We start from the raw sequence: 12,965 nt of genomic DNA, 5'->3' as shown, positions 1-12,965 counted from the left end.
TGAGGTTGACCTTGAATTCCTAAACCTCCTGTTTCCATGTCCCAAGTGCTTGGCAACAAAAATCTACCATGCTTAGGCCTCCTTTACAATGCCACTAGACCCTGCAGGATCCTCCCAGAGATTAAACCCCTCTCTAGATAGCCTAGAGCCGTGGTTCTTAACCTCCTTGCACTGCAAACCCTCAATATAACTACATTGTGGTAGTCCCTAACCATAAGATTACTTCATCACTGCAGTTTTGCTACTATTGTGAATCATAATGTAAATATTTGTGTTTTCCCATGGTCTTTGGTGGTTGCAATCCACAGGTTGAGAATCACTGGCCTAGAACACCCAGGAGCTAGGCCACAGACTGAGTGCACTGCTGGGAAGGAGCCCTTCTCGGTGCCGTGACCATTCTCTGAAGCTGTGACCTCGGGGAGTCCAAGGTTTCTCATGATCTCTGAGGATCATCTGGGTCACTCTACCCAGAGTGGATGGAAAGGATGGTGACTGCACATGTCAGTAAGGGCTGTCTCCTTCCTGGAATGTTTAGACAGGCAGGGCTGTACTGTGTGTGCAGGGGCCATCCTGAGTGTACAGGGGCTGTGCTGAGTGTGCATGAATTGTGCTGCATGTGAATGGATGGTGTTGGATGTGCAGGGATTGTGCTGGGTGTGAATGAATGGTATTGGGTGTGCAGGGGCTGTGTTGGGTGTAAAATGACTGTGCTGGGTGTGCAGAGGCTGTGCTGGGTGTGAATGGATGGTGTTGGATGTGCAGGGATTGTGCCGGGTGTGTAAGGGCTGTGCTTGGTGTTCAGGGGCTGTGTTGGGTATGAAATGACTGTGTTGGGTGTTCAGAGGCTGTGCTGGGTGTGATTGACACACCATGAGCTGAGCACATGGTGAATGATGAATGAGGAATGGGTAAGGGGTGGGTGAGGGATGGGTGAGGGATGGGTGAGGGGTGGGTGAGTGAGGGATGGGTGAGGGATGGGTGAGTGAGGGATGGGTGAGGGATGGGTGAGGGGTGGGTGAGGGATGGGTGAGTGAGGGATGGGTGAGGGATGGGTGAGTGAGGTATGGTGAGGGGTGGGTGAGTGAGGGATGGGTGAGTGAGGGGTGGTGAGGGGTGGGTGAGGGATGGGTGAGGGATGGGTGAGTGAGGGGTGGTGAGGGGTGGGTGAGGGGTGAGTGAGGGGTGGGTGAGGGGTGGGTGAGTGAGGGATGGTGAGGGGTGGGTGGGTGAGGGATGGGTGAGTGAGGGATGGTGAGGGGTGAGTGAGGGGTGGGTGAGGGGTGAGTGAGTGAGGGGTGGGTGAGGGGTGGGTGAGTGAGGGGTGGGTGAGGGGTGGGTGAGGGGTGGGTGAGGGATGGGTGAGTGAGGGGTGGGTGAGGGGTGGGTGAGGGATGGGTGAGGGATGGGTGGGTGAGGGGTGGGTGAGGGGTGGGTGAGGGATGGGTGAGTGAGGGATGGGTGAGGGATGGGTGAGGGGTGGGTGAGGGAGGGATGGGTGAGGGATGGGTGAGGGGTGGGTGAGGGAGGGATGGGTGAGGGATGGGTGAGGGATGGGTGAGTGAGGGATGGGTGAGGGATGGGTGAGTGAGGGATGGGTGAGGGATGGGTGAGTGAGGGATGGTGAGGGGTGGGTGAGTGAGGGATGGGTGAGTGAGGGATGGTGAGGGGTGGGTGAGGGATGGGTGAGTGAGGGGTGGGTGAGGGGTGGGTGAGGGATGGGTGAGGGATGGGTGAGTGAGGGATGGGTGAGGGGTGGGTGAGGGGTGGGTGAGGGAGGGATGGGTGAGGGATGGGTGAGGGATGGGTGAGTGAAGGATGGGTGAGGGATGGGTGAGTGAGGGATGGGTGAGTGAGGGATGGGTGAGTGAGGGGTGGGTGAGGGGTGGGTGAGGGATGGGTGAGGGATGGGTGAGTGAGGGATGGGTGAGGGGTGAGTGAGGGGTGGGTGAGGGAGGGATGGGTGAGGGATGGGTGAGTGAGGGATGGTGAGGGGTGGGTGAGTGAGGGATGGGTGAGTGAGGGATGGTGAGGGGTGGGTGAGTGAGGGATGGGTGAGGGGTGAGTGAGGGATGGGTGAGTGAGGGGTGGGTGAGGGATGGGTGAGTGAGGGGTGGGTGAGGGGTGGGTGAGTGAGGGATGGGTGAGTGAGGGATGGGTGAGGGATGGGTGAGTGAGGGCTGGGTGAGTTCCAGGCGAGTGATGGGTGAGTTATTGGTGAATGAATGAGCGATGATCTCGCAGACAGAATGTCCGGGACACCAGACCTCCAGATCCTCATCTGTTGACTCATGTGGACTTTCCCCATTCTGTAAAAGTTCAGGTGCTTTGCGAACCCACAGTCCTGAGCCCTGCCTGGCTGGAATCAGAGCCAAACACAGACATCCCAGCCTGTGGATGCCGAGGCTATAGTCAGGGGACAATTACACTGGATGTTGAAGGGTGATAGGAGTTGATTGGATTCAGAGAGCAGAAGGCTAAGCCTGAGGGACCTCCAGTCAGTTTGGGACCACAGAGGCCCTCCCTTTCAGATGGGCTCTATTTGCTGGCCGTGGCTTCTTTAACAGAAGGCTTAGTGACTCACCGTAAGAAATGGCAGCTTCCTGGTTCATGCTAGCAGCCTGAATTCTGACTGTTTCAGGAGGCCAAGCACTTAAATGGGGTTTGTGAGCAGCATGCTACTAGTTGCTTAATGGCGACATCGACCCTCTGCTACCCTGGAGCTGGGGCAGTGTGTTTGGCTCTTAGAGGCAGTGAACACACCTCCACCATGTTGGACTAGGGGAGCCACATAAAGATGGAATATACACAGAGAGTCTGGATTATGTATGTTATTCTGTTTTCATTGAATTTTTTGACTGTGAATAAGCTAAGATCAGAAAGATATTTCATCATACAGATTGCTAAGCTAAACCAACATATATGCTTTAAAAGTATCTTGACTTCAAAATTTAGGTTTAAGGCTATGTGCTTTAGGAAAGAGATTCTGCTTTTGTTTCCACAGAAGATGGGAACCTGTGGATTCCTCCAGCCTAATGTGGGTTCGAAGGACCAAGACCACCCAAAAGGTCTCCGTGAAAACCCCCAAAATACTTGCCCCAACAAAAAGCAGGAAGCAGTTTGGAGAAAACTATGCCCAAATTCCCAAATATTGTTTATAAATGTTTGTTTACATTTAAAGGGAGAATATGCTATAGAGATAAATATTTTGCCTTGGTATATATCTTGGTCTATTGATACAAATTTAAGATCAATTTTGTTATATGTATATTTCTGCTCCTGATTAAGGCATTGTGATTGTGCAGCTCATATAAAATTGTAATGTATAATTAAGAAATATAGGTTAATAGATAGCCATTTATAATAGTCAAGCTTCTGATCATATTAGTTAGGTTTTCTAGATATATAGAGACATATTTTAGTTAAACTTATAATCTTAAAACCTTTCAAAGACCTATGAAATATGGCATTTAAAATGTTTTAAGAAAGGGACTGGAGAGATGGCTCAGGGTTAAGAGCTCTTTCAGAGAGCCTGAGTTCAATTCCCAGAAACCACATGGTGGTTCACAACCATCTGTAATGAGATCTGGTGCCCTGCAAGCATACAGACAGATAGAACACTGTATACATAATAAGTAAATAAATCTTTAAAAAAATGTTTTAAAACTTAGGACTTTTCATGACAATGAGACATTGCTTCTGGCAGCACCAAGCTACTTCAAGAGGATGATGGGCACCTAAGAGGCTCCTTATGGAGTGTGTTAGCCATTTGGGCAAGAAACTGCTCTTTCCTGAACTGCTTGATGTTATACTGTATGAACTGGATATGCAGGACCCACAGAAAAATTATTGCTAAACTTGCCTAAAGGCGAGATGGTCCTTCAGGGTTTCTGTTTCATGAAAGAGTCTACAAGACATTCTGCAGGACACAGAAGAAAGTGTCTGACAAACTGCCAATATAGGCAGAACTGTCTTTGAAATTTCCTGCTTCATGGGAAAGTCTGCTGGATACTATGGGCCTGTAGGCTGAAGATGGATGCCCCAACAGTACAGAAGAACTTTGGGTGACTGTCCAGGCAGCAAGATGTCTCTGTCAATTCTAGAGTTTTAGGAGTTGCTTACAATGGACTTCCTGTTAACTTAGATAATAGTATATCCTTCTGGGGTCTTTGATGGAGTTGAAGAATAGTTATAATTATAGTTTTCCTTAGTTATGATAAAAGATATAAATATTGTAACTGTAATTCTTGTTTGATACCTGTTTTGTTATATATAATTTTATTATGTTAAATCCTTCCTTTTTATTTAGAGAGAAAAGAGGAAATTCTGTATATGTGTTCTTCTGTATATCTGTTGTTTTTATTGGTTAATGAATAAAGAAGCTGCTTTGATCTGTAATAGGGCAGAATAGAGCTAGGCGGGAAAACTAAACTGAGTGCTAGGAGAAAGAAGGTGGAGTCAAGGAGAAGCCGTGCAGCCGCCGTAGGAGACACACGCCAGACAATGGGTGGAACCTTGCTGGTAGACCACAACACATGGCGATATACAGATTAATAGAAATGGGTTAATTTAAGAGCTAGCTAGATATACACTTCAGCTATTGGCCAAACAGTATTGCAAATAATGTAGTTTTTGAGTAATTATTTTGGGTCTGGGCAGCCGGGAATGAATGAGTAGTCTCTGCCAACACCTCCACCACGTCCCTCATGTTCCTCCCCCATGTCCCTCCACCAAATCCCTCCCCCCATGTTTGTCAACCATGTTCATCCACCACGTCCCTCCACCATATCCCACCATGACGATAATGGACTAAACTTCTGAATTGTAAGCCAACCAATGAAATGTTTTCCTTTATAAGCTGCCATGGTCATGGTGTCTCTTCACAGCAATGGAATACGAGGTCACTTGTCCCCTAGCACTTGGGCAGAGCAATCTGGAGTTCAAGGCTGTCCTTGGTGTCTTAGTGTTCTAGTGAAGAGATACCATGACCACAGCAACTCATGACGTGTTTAACTGGGGGCTGGCTTACAGTTTCTGAGATTTCTAGTCTGTCGTTACCACGGCGGCATACATGGCCCTGAAGCACAAAAACTACATCCTAGCCACAGGCAGAGAGAAAGAGAGGTTCTGGGCTTCTCGTGGGCTTTTGAAATTTCAAGGCCCGCCCCCAGTGACACACTTCCTCCAACAAAGCCACACCCCCTAATCCTACTCCTTCCAAATAGTATATGATTCTGTGGGGGCCATTCAGAGTCAAACTGCCATGCCTGGCTCCCATAGAGAGTTGGAGGCCAGCCTGCGCTGCATGAGACCTTGACAGAAGGAGAGGACAGTGTTCTGATACTCCAGCTCTGCCGGGGAAGGACCCCGGATCTGTCACATCCAGAAGGAGAGGACAGTGTTCTGGTACTCCAGCTCTGCCGGGGAAGGACCCCGGATCTGTCACATCCTTTCTACATCTTGGCTGTACCCCCTCACCCAGTTTTCAAACAAAAAAGTCAAAGCAGAGGGGCTGTGGTCCAGCTGGCAGGGTGCTGTAGCACCAGAGGTCCTGGGTTCCATCTCACCTGGGACAAACCTCCTCCCCAGCCTCCACCCTGTGACATGAGGAGCATTTCCCAGGGACATCTTAGTGGGCCTGGGCGTGTACAGGGGAAGTAGGGGCCCAGTCCAGGGTAACTGGGTCCCAGGTGGTGCCCAGTTGATTTGGAACACAGTCCTTGTCCCCGCTCACAGAAGTGAGCCACAAGCCAGGCGGTGGTGGCACACGCCTTTAATCCCAGCACTTGGGAGGCAGAGGCAGGCGGATCTTTGTGAGTTCGAGACCAGCCTGGTCTACAAGAGCTAGTTCCAGGACAGGAACCAAAACCATAGAAAAAAAAAAAGAAGAAGAAGTGAGCCACAAACAGCCAGGCTTTGTTAACACAAAATACAAAAGGAATTAAGAGGAAGTTTGTTCTGGAGCCAAATCCAGGTCACACAATCCAGGAACACAAATACAGGTCACCCCAGATTCCATGTCCAACATGGTGACAAAGTATTTATAGTGTCAGGACAAAGACAATCATTAATCAAGACACTTTTCAAATCCATTGGTGGAAACCCTGGCAGGTGGGTCACAGCAGGGGGAGATCTGCGCTGCAGGCTCTCACCTTCCCCAAAAGGTTCGCCTGATAATAACTGCTCATCAGGGGCTAGGGAGCAGGTAAGCTTGTGGGGGCAGCCATGACAAGCTCAGTCTTGGCAGGTCACCCAAAGGAACCATTATCACCTGGGACTTTGGCCATGGATGAATTTAAATGGAGGCCAGAGTCTCAGTAGTTTACCCTGAGACAAGACCTGGCTGCAGGAGGAACCACAGGCTGAGATTGCTGACCCCCACCCCAAAACAGACCATTCAAAGGAAATGCCTAGCATTCCAACCGCTGTAGATAGGATCACCTGCCAGTGCACCTCAACAGGACACCCTAGACAAATGTCAGCCAGTCAGAGGTCCTGAACCTCAGAGACCCCTCACCCCCACCTTTACCTATTCTAATTGAGCTCGGGGCTCTCCTGTTATTCCAATACATTGTACATGCAGAGAGACCGAGTTTGCAAACTTGATTAAAATGAAGGCTCTTTGCTTTTATGTATAGGACTTGGTTTCCTTGTTGGCTTGTGGGGTTGCTCGGATTTGAGCATAACAAGTACAATTAGGCACTGAAAGTTCCAGTCAGTTCGCAGTCTTCAGCAAGTTTGCTGACAGGTGCAGCCTCTTTCCAGAACCTTCCTTCACAGATTCCAGCCCATGTCCTCCCAACTCCCATGTGGTTGTGACTCTGCATGCTCCCACAGGTCCTTGATATCCTCAAGGCTGTCAGCAAAACTGAGTGTGGCCGCCCTCCTCCCTTCAGCTCTGACCCAGCCTTCAGGGCACTGTGGCACTGGACACCAGCACTTTGTCCAGTTGAAATGTCCCAGAAAGAGCAGTCAGCTGTGCTGTGGAGTGCAGGCAGCCAAGTTCCAGGTCACATGCTAACTGGTTGCATCCCCCAGATCAGCGCTCAAAAAATTCAGTTTTCCCTAACTCCTCCCCTAGCCTCTAGTTTTCCCTTGACCAACTTGTCATGCCTGCCCTCCAGTGCGCCATCTCTCTCCCCAAACACTGCACGAGCTCACTCTTGACTTCCTTGACAGCACTGGCCGGTACCCTTCTTTCTGCAGCAGCTGTAAGGAACATTACAGAATTTTTGAGCCCATCTGTCTTAATTGCTGTTCTATTGCTGTAAAGAGACACCATGACCAAAACAATTTATAAAAGAAAGCACCTAACGAGGCAGGCCGGCAGGCAGGCATGGCGGGGAGGAGTAGCTGAGACTTCACATCCAATTCTCTTACTGGCATCTTACTGGTAGGGACGGGGTGGGGGAAGACTGGACTTGGCCTGGGCTTTTGAAACCTCAAAGCCTGCCCCTGTGACTTACCTCCTCCAACATGGGCACAGCTCCTGATTCTTCCCAAATAGTTCCATCAACTAGAGAGCAAACATTCAAATACACAGCCTGTGGGGCCTTTCTCATTCAGTCTACCACACCCTGCAAACTCACCTGGGGCTCTCGGAACCGAGCTGGCAGCCTTGATCCAGGCAGCAACCCTAGGACCCTCGTCCCGGCTTCAACTCCATCTCCTTATTCTTGAGCACACAAAGCAACTTCCTGCCTCAGGGCATTCACACCTGCTGTTCCTTCTACCTATTCCTGTGTACCTGGCTTTTCCTCTGCCAGGCACCAGCTCTAATATCACTGCAGTGCCCACGCCAGGCACCGGAGCTCCCACCCAAGCCCTTCTTGGCCACACTCCCTTCCTGTTTCAGTTCCTTCACTAACAGATCATGCAAACTCTCCTAATTTTAATTTTTTAATTTACATGTGTGTAGGTATATGCAGAGGTCAGAGATTAACATCACGTGTCCTAATCAATCATTTCCACCTTGTTTCTGTTTGTTTTGTTTCTTTCTTTTTTTTATTAGATTTTTTGGTTTTTCGAGACAGGGTTTCTCTGTGGTTTTGGAGCCTGTCCTGGAACTAGCTCTTGTAGACCAGGCTGGTCTCGAACTCACAGAGATCCGCCTGCCTCTGCCTCCCGAGTGCTGGGATTAAAGGCGTGCGCCACCACCGCCCAGCGTTTTTATTAGATTAAAAAAAATGCCAATCCAAATTCCCCCTGCCTCCCCCACTCCCCATCTACTCCTCAGAGAGGTAGGCACCCTGCCCTGTGGAAGGTCCAAGGCCCTCCCTACTACATATAGGCTGAACAAGGTATGCATTCAAAGAGAATAGAATCCCCCAAAGCCACTACATGCAGTAGAGACAAATCCCAATGCCACTGCCAGTGGCCCCTCAGTCTGCCCCAGCCATGAACCTGTCAACCACATTTAGAGGGACTAGCTTGGTCCTATGCTTGTTCCTTCCCAGTCCTGCTGGAGTTGGTGAGCTCCATTAGCTCAGGTAGACTGCTTCAGTGGGTGAACCCCTCATGGTCTTGACCTCTCTGCTCATATTCTCACTCCTTCTGCTCTTCAACTGGACCTTTCTGTTTGTTTTATCCCCGCCCCCCCTTTTTTAATTTTGTCTGTGGATGTTTTACCTGTGTGTATATCTGTACAGCACATGCATGCAGTGCCTACAGCAGCCAGAAGAGGGCGTTGGATCTCCCTGGTCCTGGAGTTATCATTGGAAGGTGCCATGGATGCTGAGAAGGGCACTCAGCTGTCTCTCCAGCTTCTGGGGACTTCAGGATATGACAGGAAGCCTGCATTCTAACACTATCAACCCCAACTGCACCCTCTATCAGCCCAAGACAAGGAGATTTCCATCAGTCCTTCTGCTGGGCAGGCCCACCTCACACCCAAGCCTCAGTTTCCCCAACCATAAGAGGCTGGGGCAGAAGTTCCACCTTATGACGAATTTCTGAACTTACTTTTAGTTTTTAGGATTTGGATGGCAAATTACTCTTTTGTTTTGTTTTGGTGTTTTGTTTGTTTGGTTGGTTGGGTGTTTTTTTGTTTTGTTTTTGTTTTTGACAGGATTTCTCTGTGTAGCCCTGGCCGTCCTGGAACTCTCTCTGTAGATCAGGCTGGCCTCGAACTCAGAGATCCACCTACCAGTGCCTACTGAGTGCTGGAATTAAAGGGTCCGGCTGGCAATTTACTTTTTTTTTTTTTTTTTTTTTTTTTGGTTTTTTGAGACAGGGTTTCTCTGTAGTTTTGGAGCCTGTCCTGGAACTAGCTCTTGTAGACCAGGCTGGTCTCGAACTCACAGAGATCCGCCTGCCTCTGCCTCCCGAGTGCTGGGATTAAAGGCATTTATTGCGGCAGGGACTCACTAAGTAGCTCTGGAGGGCCTGGAACTCTCTGTACCTCAAACTAGCACAGAGCTGCCTTCCACTGGTCTCAAGTGCTGGGATCAAAGGACCTGGTTATTTCGTTTTACTTTAAGGCAAGGTTTGTGTACTCTAGGCTGACCTCAAACTTGGTTACCCATGGCTAGCCCCGCGCAGTCTCCTGGATGCTAGAATGATAGGCCTGTGGCACCGTACCTGGAACCCTGCTTCTAAAACACGAACTCAAGTATCCACCTGTCACCAAACCCAAGGCCCTGTGGAGCCCCTCCCAGGAAGCTCTCTGGCTGGGAGAACACAGCCTTTTCTCCCAAGCTCCTAGCCAGACCACAGAGGACAAATCAAACCCAGGTCCTTGTGCAAACAGTAGGCATCTAATGTGGGAATCATTTCTCCTCTCCCCAGTGCCCCCGCTATCATGCAGAACTGGCATCTCAGGCTGGGATGTCCCTTCTGCTCCCGGAAACAGGTGTTTTCCTGCTGCTGTGGCTGGGACTGAGTGATAAGACCCAAGGGCCCCTTGGAGAGAGGAAGGCAGGGGACAGGAAGAGGGCCCCAGGGATGGGCTTCCTTCCCTGATGGAAGGGAAGCTCCAGGGCTCATCCCTGAACAAGAAAGTATGGAAGGTCACCCCTCATGTCCTCTGCCACAGGCCTTGGGCTGCTCCATCCCCAGCTATGGAAACAGAAAAGAGAGAAGTGGGTGTGGTGGTCCTGTCACCCCACTCCGGGACGGTGGACAGGAGGGTCAGTTCACGGCCAGCCTGGACTACATGAGACCGTCTCCAACAACCTCCAAAGAAAGGTGTATGAAGGGTCTTCCTCAGACATGGGCTGTGAATGGGAAGGCAGACAGGCATGTTCTCTCTGGAGCCTTCAAAGGTCACCTCGGGGCCGGTCCATAAGATCCACAGGCACTCACTCTTCTATGGCTGTAAAATGTCCTCAGGTCCTATGCTGGGGCACTTCCCACCTCAGGACCTTGGGCTTTGTCTGTGTGTGTGTGCCACACACACACACACCATACATACACACACATACCCCATGCCAGCACACACACACACCCATACACATACACCTCCACATACCCACACCCACCATACAGACACACGCACATGCACACACATCCACAGACACCCACACACACCATACAGACACACGCACATGCACACACATCCACAGACACCCACACACACCATACAGATGCGTGCGCGCACACATACACCATACAGATACCCACACACCATACAGACACATGCACATGCACACACATACACCATACAGATGCACACACACCATACAGACACATGCACACACATACACCATACAGATGCACACACACATCCACAGACATCCACATACACCATACAGATGCGCACACATACACCATACACACACACACACACCATACAGACACACACACATCATACAGACACACACACATCATACAGACACATACACACACACACCATACAGACACCCCCCCCCACATGCTCCTCCCCTTCTCCCCCACTTCGTTTCCCTGCTCTCCATTTTCCTTCCTCCCCCTTCTGCCTTCTAAGCCGACTTCAGCCCTGCCTGGAGGCACACACTGTCATCCCTGTGTGACTGAGACAAGAGGCTGAGCAGGCAGCCTGGGCTGCAAACTGAGACCTTCACAAATACCAACCATGGGGGGGTGTCCAGTGGTAAAGGGGCTTGCTGGTGGAGAGAACTGACCTCATGCCTACTGTCCCCTGCCCTCCACAGACCCTGAGTATGTCAGGGGTGCACACCTCACCCTCAAATCCAGTGTTTTTTGTTTTTTTTTTTTTTATTTTGGTTTTGTTTTTTGAGACAGGGTTTCACTGTTTAGCCCTGGCTGTCCTAGAACTCACTTTGTAGACCAGGCTCGCCTCGAACTCACAGACATCTGCCTGCCTCTGCTTCCTGAGTGGGGATCACAACTCTAGTTCCAGGGGATCTGACACCTTCACTCCAATGCACATAAAATAAAGTTAAATAAAAATTTTTAAAAAGGGGGTGGGGAAGCAAACACGAAAACCAACCCAACAACAAATGGTCAGGAGAGGTAGCTGATGGCCAGGTTCTGGTGTGCTGGGGACCCTCCATGGGGGACATGGCTTAGGGTGGCCTTCTAGTCTTGCTTGGACTACAGTTAAATAGCTTGGTCACCTCTTTGAGGCCAAAGCCTTGGAAAGTTCTTGAGCAGAAGAACTGGAAAAGGGGTGGGTCCCCTTGGAGGGCTGGTCTGTCTGGGGAAGGCCCTGCAGGTTGTGGTCACCAACCCTGCTTGGGGGCAGCTAGGAGCTGGGCTGGCCCCCCTCTGCAGACTGTGGCAGGAGGCTGCATGACTGAGTCATCAGGCTGCCAGGGGAACATTCAGCGCCCAGAGGGCCTGCGTGGGCTGTCACGCAAAGGAACGCGGCCCCCAGAGCCCCTCGGAGCCGCCTTCCCCACTTGGTGTTCCCACAGCTGCTCTGCAGAAGGATCGTGGGAGGTGGGGGCAGGCGGGAGCGAAGGCAAGGCCAGCAGTCCTGGTTTCCAGGGAGGTGCAGCCTCTGTATTGTGTATCTGGGGGATTCTGCCCAGAGTGGGGAAACTGAGGCTCTGAGAAAGGCAGGGTCTGTTCTCATTCTCAGCATGCAGAGAAATCCCTCTCCTTCTCTGGCTCCAAAGTCTTCTATGGCTCCCCAGCACCTTCAGGATAAACCCACACACCTCCCACTCCATGTGTTCCCCAAGGCCATGCTCAGCTCCTGCAACTTCATATCAGGGTTCAGCCCCAGCCCATGGTTCTCTGTCCACCTCAGCTTCTAAGCTGTTCTAGTAAAACCAGTCTGTCCCTACCTCAGGGCCTTTGCACGTGCTGTGTCCCCTCTGCTCCGAGTCCATCTCTCAAAGTGACAATTTTAGAAATCATGGATGATCATGCAGACCCGTGAGTCAGAATTCGAACCCAAGGCCATCCGAGCCTCCTCCTTTTCCAAAGTGCCCTACACAGCGAGTTGCTTTGAAGCCTGTCCTGGAACTTGCTCTGGAGTCCAGACAGACTGGTCTAGAACTCACAGAGACCCGCCTGCCTTTGCCTCCCGAGTGCTGAAATTAAAGGAGTGAACAACCCCCGGCTATTTAATTTCTTGAGACAGGGTCTCTCTCTATAGCTCAGACTGACCCTGAATTCATGGCAACCCCCCTGCCTCAGCCTCCTGAGTGCTAGGATAAGGTTTGCGAACAAAGCCAGGTTTTGAAGTTCTCTTCCAGGACCACTGCTCAATGAAGCTGGCTGATCCCCAGCCTCTGAGGCTGTCTTGCCTAGGTGCCAAAGATACTTGGGTCCCCTCCTCCCATGCCTGCTCGGATACATCCCCAGAGTCCCTCCTAGTGTGGCCGCAATTCCTCCGGCCCACTTTCTGCCCTTCATAGGCGTGGATGTAGGAGCCTACAAGGACTTATTAGCCAAAAATAATCCTGCGACCTACCTCCTGAAAATGGGCCGGCCCCACCCGGCCACCTGGCACCCAGGAGGCAATTAGCGCACGTGGTAAATGAGGGTAATTAGATCTGTGGGTACACACTGCCATCCAG

Source organism: Chionomys nivalis, chromosome 20 (genome assembly GCF_950005125.1).
Source record: "Chionomys nivalis chromosome 20, mChiNiv1.1, whole genome shotgun sequence".
Classification (NCBI taxonomy): Eukaryota; Metazoa; Chordata; class Mammalia; order Rodentia; family Cricetidae; genus Chionomys; species Chionomys nivalis.
Note: the sequence above shows the minus strand (reverse complement) of the source record.